Genomic DNA, 10,325 nt, shown 5'->3' on the forward strand with positions numbered 1-10,325 from the left:
CTTGGTTGCAACATGTCACTAAAGATACATTTTTTGCACTCTCATCTAGATTTTTTTCCACCGAACTGCAGAGCAGTGAGCGACGAGCATGGCGAGCGATTTCACCAGGACATTGCAACAATGGAGAAACGCTATCAGGGCAAATGGAGCCCATCAATGCTTGCAGACTATTGCTGGACAGTGACAAGAGATGCTCCATTTAATGAATACAAGAGACAAGCCAAGAAGCGCCGAGTAGACACTGAATAGGACTAAACTATGTACAGAATAGTTTTTTGACTTTTGTTTCATAATAAATTTTATTTATATAACCCTTTTGCTGATTTTAAAGTGTTACATAAACAGGACAGGTAAAATATTATCATGTAAAGCAACCATAAACACATGAAAAGACCTAGGTTTACAATTTATGATTAAAACTCTACTATCTACACAATATACATAGACATAAAATGTAAAAACTTAAATATCTTAGAAACAGTAGCCAATCAGTTGTTTTAATTGTCATATTTGAATTCAGCACATCAAAATACATAATAAATAGCACATTTTATCTCTGAAGCAGACGACTTCTCAAAAATTGTAGACCAGTGTTATATTTGGAATGCATTTATAAGTAACACACCTTAGAGCAGTACAGAGATGTTGCTCTTATTGCCATGAACTTAGCATTCTTTGTCACTTACATCCACCCTATCCATTCTTTTCCTCTAATCAAGGGCACATAAGAATTCATTGAATATCCCCTGAGATGAGATATGTACAGAAAGGTCAACATCAAGCTTTAAACTGATTTTTTTGTTTTTTTTTTTTGTTTTTTGTTTTGTTTTTGTTAAAAGAATCTGCAAGAACCTGGTCCTCTCCTTCCCAGTGCCACATAGTAGCGAATTAGGGCTGTACTCTGTGGATGGCGTACCTACTTGATCCATAACTAATCTAACAAATATTGGAAATTGCTGGATTCAACCCCCTGAAATTTGCATGACCTACATCCAGCATTAAGTTTTACAGCCAGATTCACCAGTGTGCCCTGGATTCATTAAGCTAGATTTATGGCTACTAATTTTCCCCAGAGTGTCACAAAGCAGTCTGTGTGTATTGGTGAACCTGCTCATAAATCCCACCAATTGGTCATTAATGTAAGCATTTTCAGTTTCTAGATGGTACGACTTGAACAGAGACACATACAAAATGGATCCTTTCTTCTCCCATTATTATAAAAAGTGTTTTAATTAAGGTAAAGCAACCAAGCTGCAAGCAGCTAACACTGGTATATCCTAACAAAAGAAGATTGTGACATAGGATGATCCTTTCCAGCGTTACTATTACATGTCATTGCTATGCAACATCACACATATGAAAAAAGTCCCTACCATTTTATGATATTAGAGACAAACTCCTCTATCCATCAAACACAGAGAGCAGATTTATCAACTCAGGAAAAAAAATTCTTAAAAATACTCCTTGCACATTTGCTGGTCTCCTTGACCATGTGATTCAATAGCTCCTTAGTGACAAAAAATGTGAATGGAAAGAAAATGGGATATTCTCTGCAATCCAGTTCTCAGCCAGAACTCCATTTCATTCTCCTATTGCTTCCCAATTCCTGAAGCATTCCCTTCATCAGTTCTGCTTCCTGTCAAATTCCTGCCGATTTTAAGAAATTATACCTTTTCTTTTTTAAAAAACACCTCTTTAAAAAATATCCTCACCATAGGTTCTTCTGGCTACTTTCAAAATATACTATGTGTTTCTTCCAAGTGATTTTTCACTGGTCCCTTTTCTCCTTTCCACACCAACTTTTCCCTGACCCATCAGGTTTCATTATTTTTTTCTTCTTTTCTCTTCCTTCTAAAGACAAAACTACGTTATTTGTTTTCTCTTACCCTCCTTACATATAATATGCCTTGCCCTTGCCCCACCAATATCTAATTAGTTTTAAAGTACAAGATCCTAATCACCTTTTTATATTTTATTTTATTAGTATTATTTAAGGAACTAATCTCCAACATTTTTCCCTATTTCTCACTTGGAAGTAAGTATTTTAATATGTCTTCTTTTCATACATTACCTGAAGGTCATAATACATCTGATGTACCACATAATCCAAATGACACTCACTCTCTCAGGAGCATTCCTTCTTACGTTTACACAAAAAACTCTCCCCAGACACACTCAGCGAGCCACACACCTCCTTCCCCTTCACAATATACATTATCAATGTCACTGAATGCTGCAAACGCTCTTTTAAAGCAACAATATTGAAGGGGACACTTTCAATATATTATCTTGATTGGTTTGAGAATACAGAAAGTGTCTTTATGGCTCTGCCATTCAAGGCAGAGATGGAATGTTGTCTGGATGCATGCATTACATTAGGCACTTAAGGCATGGACATCAAGTAGCATATTAAATGGAGGACTCCATTCAGTTTGTTCATTTTCAATCAGTGAGTAGAGTCAACAGGAGTCTTGAGTCTTAACCCATGAGCAGTTTGTATGGAGGAAGGATACCAACATTAGCATCAGGCTAGATAACTTTGATTCTAGTCTGAGTGCTGTCTGCGGCCATTAAGCCTGTGTGAGATGTCATTTCAATAAAATATTTAAATAAAGGAGCAATCTTTGTCCCTTTTTACTGATCCTGCTACTCACTTGTTTCTCCTTGTTACTGTTTTTGTGTGTGTTGTATATATTTTGGGAAGCGCCTTGGGATCAACACCAGAGAAATATCAAATTGTTGATTTATTCCCATGTTTGTGAAAGTTAAATAAGGAACATAATGGAATCTCTCATTTATGAAAATGCAGCTTGAAAGGACTACACCAAATACTGTGTACGTGGTGCTAGTGGCATCACAGCCCTTACTTGCTAAATATCAGATTCTTCCCTATACTCCATATGTGACGGTCCCACTAATGCCAAAGAGAGGTTTGGTGTTTATTTTGGAGTTGATGTGGAGGGTGGGGGGAAAGGAAGAGGAAAAGGATTGCTTTTGTTCTGTTTTTTCCTTTTAACAAACATGAAGAATATGCTATGGGCCTCAGCAATTAAATCTAGGTTTTGTTCACTGATTTCAGAAAGAAATATTTCCATATATCTATACCATTTTTCCAGTATTACATATATAAACTTTTACGCAAAAGCCATAGCAACCAAAGGTGATATATTTTCATTTCAATGAATGGAAATGAATACTAAGCTTGACCACTTAGGGCCAGATACCTACTGCATTCTACTTACACCCAAACCTCTCTGACTTAAGTGGAAGTTTTTGAGAAAAAAGGAACCTTTCTGTGCTTAATAGTAGTGGGAGTGATGTTCTTATACAACTAACTTTTATAGATCAGCACAACTAAATATACAAATGAGCATGAAAGTTACGATATTGGGGTACTGGAGGTGTATGTTTTCAGCAGTGTCTAGGGATATAGCTGTGCAAGTTCTATCATCCATAATAGGAGCCGTACTGCTAAATCCCAGAAAATACACACCAAAGGGGAGATTTTCAAAGGCACAAAGGGCAATTAGATGATCATCTCCTACTGAAAGTCAGTGGAATGTTGGATGCCTGCCAAACTTCCATTTGTGCCTTTGAAAGCCTCCCCCTGGAAACTTCCAAGAAAGTTTATCTTTTCAGGGTGTTTCACTGAACAGATTGTCAATGGGCTATACTGCAGTTTTATTCTATCGGGTCTGTGACACCTTAAAGCTGAGTAACTTTTCTATTTCCACATTGCCTCCTGTTTGATGTTGCTTACATCAGAAGTTGCATTTACTACAGCAGCTGTTCCTTGAATGTACACTTTGATTTTCAAGCCCTAAAAATGGTTACCTGTTTAAACACAGGAAACAGTAGGATACAACAGTCAAAGAAAGATCAGTTCCATTAACCATTCTATCAGTTCTGAGCATAAAAAGATGCTTTGCCTAATAGTATAAAACTACCCTCCTAGACACTAGAGAATAGAAATGTTCACAGGTAACGGGAAAATCAATTGCATTATCAGCTGGATGAATGTTTGGAACAGCAGATTTTCAGATATAGGATAAATTGTTTTCTGACTCATTAAACATACATGTAGGATCTGTTATTGAGCTAAGCAGCATCAATATGAAGATTGCCATAACACTGTTATTTTAAGTGTAATGGTAACTACTAAGCCAACAAAATGTTATTTTGCAGTCTTCATATTGTGAAATAAATTATTTCACTCCCTCCATGCAAGGTGGCACTTCCCCCCCCCCTTTTCTGTGAAAAGAGGTTAGCTCATTTCAATTAATATTGTTCAAAACCATTGTTGAAGAGATCTGCCTCAGGCAGTAGCAGTTCTGGCTTCCAAATGCCTCTTGTGGGAGACCACTTCTAGAACTGAGGCATTTGTTTAGTGTCCCACCCTGTACAGTCTCTGGGCTATCGGCAAATTATGGGCTAGATTGTGCATTTGTCTTACTCAGATAAGCAGGGGAGTAAGGGCTTCACCCTCATCCCCTTATTCTAGGTACACAGGTCTAATACAGAGTATACCCCCCTGCTGTCTAGCTACTACCTACTGTGAGCAAGTTGGTGGGAAGTACATAAAGACTTGACACTGTCTTCTACTGTCATTGACCAGACACAGAGAATGGAACTAAAACCTACCCCCTTTTAAAGGCTGCCAGGAGGTTCTCTCCCCATCTGGGCAAGAGGGGAGTAGGAGAGAAATTGTGATTCTGGGTGACAGTTCCTTCCTGGGGCTCTCTCTGAGGCAGAAAGGTACATGTAATCTTTACACAAGGCTAAGCATATAGGCTCAATCTAGCCTTCTGACAGTAGATATTGTTAGGAACTTACTTGATATATAAGCCATCAAATGCCCATCTGGTAAGATTTTCCCATCACTAACTACTGCACTTGACCTAAATTCCAATCAGGGACAGAGAGAGGAAAAGCTCTGCATCCCATTTATCCTATGAATTATGCAGATCAACTATTGACCTCACTTTTTGACCTAGTAGATTTTCAAAGTCGTAAATGGCAGTTAAGCTCCTAATTGACATTGACTTGCAATAGAAATTAGGTGCCTAATTACTATTTCTACCTTTGAAAATCTACCCCTCACTGAAAAGATCAAAATCATTTGTGGTGTTACCCCATTGACTGTCTTCAGTAGTTACAGAAATGAATTTAAACCTATATGTATTGTTGTGGTATCTGGGGGCCCCAATGGAGAATTAAAGCCCCATTGTGCTTGGTGCTGTACAAACAATGAAAAAGGACAGACCCTGCCCAGGTGATCTCCCTCTTCCATTCAATTTCTGACAGGCACATATGCAGATGCATGTTCTGCCTTCAAATAGCTACCACAAATGCACCACAATACCAGTGAGTCTATACACAGTGCAGCTAATATTGTCAGTCATCTTAAGCTCTTTGCAGCTGATGAAAAGTAGGTTTCCCCAACTATTTTTATTACATGTGTCAAGAGCAACAGTAGAGAGTTGTTTTCTCCCTGAATATTCTACTCCACTGGTTCTCAAACTGGGGGTCTCGACCCCGTTTTACTGGGGTCACCAGGGCTGGATTAGATTTGCTGGGGCCCAGAGCCAAAGCCCAAGGCTGAGGAGTATAGCCCTGGACAGCGGGGCACATGTTACAGGCCTCCTGCCTGGGGCTGAAGTCCTTGGGCTTTGGTCCCCCCCTTCTGGGGTCGTGTAGTAATTTTTGTTATCAGAAGGGAGTTGTAGTGCAATGAAGTTTGAGAACCCCTGTTCTACACAAATGGGCAGTCAACACAGAACAAGCTATCCTAGCACAAGTCTCCTGATTTCCAGAATACCCACAGGTCTAATATTTGACATCTCTCGAGCTGCCACTGAGTCACAGAGTTTCCGTTTCAACAATTAATCATATTAAACTTGGGTTTGGCAGCTGATCCAGTCTCATCCCCTGGACTGATCTTTAGTCTGTGTATAACATGTGCTTAACTATAAATGTGATTATCATTTACTTTAATGGTACGGAATTGGGACATAGAGTAAGTAATACATGCCAATAGATTTAAAAATTTTATTAAAGTTAATGTTAAAAAAATATATAATACACAGGTTAAGAAATGAGTGTTTGTACATCTGGGTATAGTGCATAGATTATCCACAAATACAAAGCTTTTTGTTTTAAAAGTCATAAAATACATATAGTGTATAATCAGCAATAACCCACATTTAGGTGAATAAATTTAACAATACAGTTTAGATATTAGCATCCAGGTATTTGGGTACATCACTTATGAAAAGTTGAGCAGTGAGCTTGTATTTGTAGAAAGCAAATATAAGAATGAGTGTAGATTGTCCTTCAGTAATTGAGCATTTAGGGTAGGTTACCCATTTAGAAAATACAATCCATCAGGGAAGTATTTCAGTTATTTTCCCGACTGCGTTTCTCATCGGTACTCCAGCTCATCCCTCCCAGTATTGCCGATGTCCGGTGATGTGTTCTATGTAGATGTCCCTCAACCACCTGATGAATGCTTATCCAATGCCACATCAGCAAGAAACTCACACAAGTATGTAACAGGCCTTTGTATAAAACCATGCTAACTCAGCATTTTCATCAACAGATTTTGACAATCCCTGGACAGGATTCCCCTAAATTATGTCAATGCAGCATTTGTTACTCAAAATTATTACTGGTTTAAACTAGAAGTGGTCCCTTGTTTCAAAATTTGGTTCTAGATACAACATTTGAAAATGAGCAACGGTATTTGAATGAGGTTTTAGTTCTGCCCATATTTGTAGCCCATCATCAATAGATCTCAAAGAGCTTTATAAAGGTCAGTATTATCCCCAGGTTACAGAAGGGAAAACTGAGGCACAGAGTACCAAGTGAATTAAAGTGAAGTTCCTTCTTTTACTTTGATGCTGTAATTATTTTCACCATATCCACAAAAGCAATACCAGTGTTAACATCCTTTACTCTGAGCTTAAAGAATAACTGCCCTTAAAACTAAAATTCCAGTTCTCTATCTGAACACTTAATAATCCTTAGAGGAACTAAACATTTGTCCATCAAGAAGGGAAGTGCTTTCAGATAGAAATATCTGCTAACTTCTCTTTTTCCTATGGATAAATAATAAGGGAATCTCTTTGCTTTGTTTATATTACCTCCTTCTGCTCATCTCTGACTATACTAGAGATGGCCAAACAATTTCTGTCAAAGAATTTACGTGGAAAACTTAGGTCTAGATTGCAAACAAAATGCACTCTGCCTTGAATAAGAAACCCTTGACCCTCTAGAGTCACAATTTACTCCCTAGCTCTCCACTTACTCCAAGGGGAAGTACTCTACAAATGCACTTCATATGCAGTATACTTCCCCCTCCCTGCTGACTAGCGAGTTATGATGCAGAATCAAGGTTCTGCCCAGGCCAACACTGCCCACCCCACTTGCGTGGGAGGGTGAGGAGTGACTCTTCCCTTCATGGCATGACCCGCAATACAGGTAGTCCATGAAGGGGAGAAATGAAGACATGACCTTATTACCCCTAAAACTCACAAAGAGCTTTCAAAGTGGCTGCATGGACCCTTCTGGCTCAAATACTTTACTGGCATGAACACATGCTTATCTGTATGCTTATCCTGTCTGCCTCTTCATGCTTCTGAGCCAAAATTCTCTCTCACAAGTATTCCCTGCAAGCAAATAAAAGGAGCTGTGAATAGAATTGGAGCAAATTTGTGCATTTTGTTCAAAGGAATATTTGTGGATACAGTTTTTGTGTGTTGCTCATCTCAAGAGCACAATATTGGCCCAAAAGCAAGAGCTTCTAGGAGCTAGTTTTCTGGATTTTCTTGATGCAACCATTTTTAAAAACGATTTTTGTAAAAGAGTTTTGTTTGCTTAACAATTTGTTGTAAATTGTTCATATCCCTGCTGTTGATGTATCCAATCCTGCAAAATGCTGAGCAACTTCTGCAAGCTCAAAGTTCTAACTCCCACTGAGGCCAATAGCACTTGATTCAGTTTCTACAGGTCTCAATGGCTGACTAGACATTTCAGCACCTTGCAGGAAATGCTCAAGTACCATGCAGAATAGGGCCTGGATTGTTTATTTACTGTGCACACCTACTGGACTACAGAATGTGTGTTGGATTCAAATAGTATCTATTTTGCTAAACTTGCTTTTCCTTGCATGATAAATAATTACAATACCTGCATACATCTGTGGCTTCTCAGACCACAGTTGATAAAGCCCACAGCATTTGGACCTGTATTCAGAATGGGCCAAATGCTGCTGACCTTATTCTTGTATGGTGTCCTGCTGAAGTAAATGGTTGAATATAGAAACACATTATGCATGGCTTCAAAGAGACTAATTGCATTGGAGAGGGAGGATTAAGTCCAACGTTACTTTTAAAAAAAAAAAAGCAATATTCAAGTACATGTAGAGCCTATTTATGGGTCAGTAGCCATTTTTTTTTTAAAAATGGACCAAGAACTCTGAAAGCTTGGCAGAAAAAAAAGTGTTGTTGAAAGGGATTGTATAAACACAGAGGCAAAAGTGAGCCAAATTCAGCTTTGGTATAAGATGGCACAACTCCAGTTGAATCCTTTGCTGATTTTGATATGTTCTTGACAAGTTTTCGTGCTCTTTCTAAATCTATGTAGAAAATCTTGGGGAGCAAAGGTAATGCATAAAACTCTTGTAGTAGAAGGCCCCAATCTTGCAGGCCTTCTGCTTGTGAAACTTCCACTGAAGTCACTGGGACTTGCATACATGGTGTTCTCACAGCACTGCACCAAAAATATTGTGCTTAAAAAGTATCATTGTGGGTATACATTCAGCATTCAAATGGTTATTCTTCCACAGTGTTATTGCTTTTAGGCATCCATGTGTCTGTCAGTAAGGAAAATGCGAGCATTCTAAGTGTAAGTTATTGTATTTCCTTGACTCTGACTTGCGACACCTAGCAAAGTAGTAATCTTCTTTATCAATTTATCAATACCACTGTATTTCTATAGTTTGCATTTTTCATTGTGATATTCATGTAACATAGCCTTAAATTAAATTTATATATGTATTGTGCATATGTTCTTGTGGTTTGAATTAGCATTTTTGAGTCTATTTCTTTAGAAGAGACAATGTAGTATTGAAATATGTAACATGCAAAAGAAATTATTAATCGTTCATACTGTTTAGCAACTGAAGCAAATCACTACTGACCAAAAATAGACCATTTCCTGCAAGAACCGGGTTTTGTTTTTATTTTTTAATGTTTTGGGAGAATAATTTTCTAGTTGAGCTAAATCAGAATAGATAAGAGCCTCAAAAGATAAATATTAATGAACAAGTAATATCATGAATATGATATATATTATAATATGTAAGCCCTCTTACACATCACTACATTTATTTGATTTTCTTGCTTCCAACAGTGAAAGCAAGCAAATCGTAATGTGAAAAAATGACGATGCCCACAAGAGAGCTCCCTTTGTGAAAGGAGACAAAACCCAAAGTACTAGGAATTGATTTTTTACAAAATAATAAACTGAAAAACGGACACTTCAAATAAAAACATGTTTTCCATCATAATTATCTAACTGCTCTTCTTTTAAAAAACCTGCAACATGATTCATTTGTACATGGTGCACTTAATAAAAAGCATCACTAAATATATTTTTAGAAACAGAGAGAGTGATGGGTCTTAATGCCCTCCAAGTTAGCTGCTGATTTTTGGTTCCCTAAACTCCTGACTAGGTAACAACTGGCTTAGTGGGTCACTTGACCTTGTGATCTAAAAAGTGAAGACTCATCATAGACTGACACTGCAGCCCATTTAGAACAATAAAAGACATTTCTAAAAAGTACACAAACCACAAATTCACATTTTAAAGCAGGTCACACTGAAGGTGCATGTGCATTTTTGCAGGTGTACACAAAGTCCCGTGTCTACAGATTTAAATCAGGTAGCTGTGTGTCTATCCAACAACTCGCTTGCTTAATTACCAGATTTGCACAAACACATGAGTATTTTGTGGGAGCAACATAAGCACGTGTATTTGTGCAGGCACCCCGACTGAACCTATTTTGAAAAAAACAGAGCCAGATTAGAGCTTTATGTTAAACTTATAGGGAAAACTATTGCCTCTTGAATTTACAAAGTGACCTAGGAGTCACTGTCAACTCAGAGGGGCAATCAAACTCAGGTCCAGTAAGTGTGTATATAAATATTTATTGGGTCAAATTTTCACCAGTACATAGCACCCACAAATAGGGCCAGATTTTCAAAAGAACTCGGGCTCTGGGGTTCAGGCCTAGACTGAAAATCTTAACCAGAGCATATTGCTAC

This window comes from Emys orbicularis, chromosome 7, assembly GCF_028017835.1.
Source record: "Emys orbicularis isolate rEmyOrb1 chromosome 7, rEmyOrb1.hap1, whole genome shotgun sequence".
NCBI lineage: Eukaryota > Metazoa > Chordata > Testudines > Emydidae > Emys > Emys orbicularis.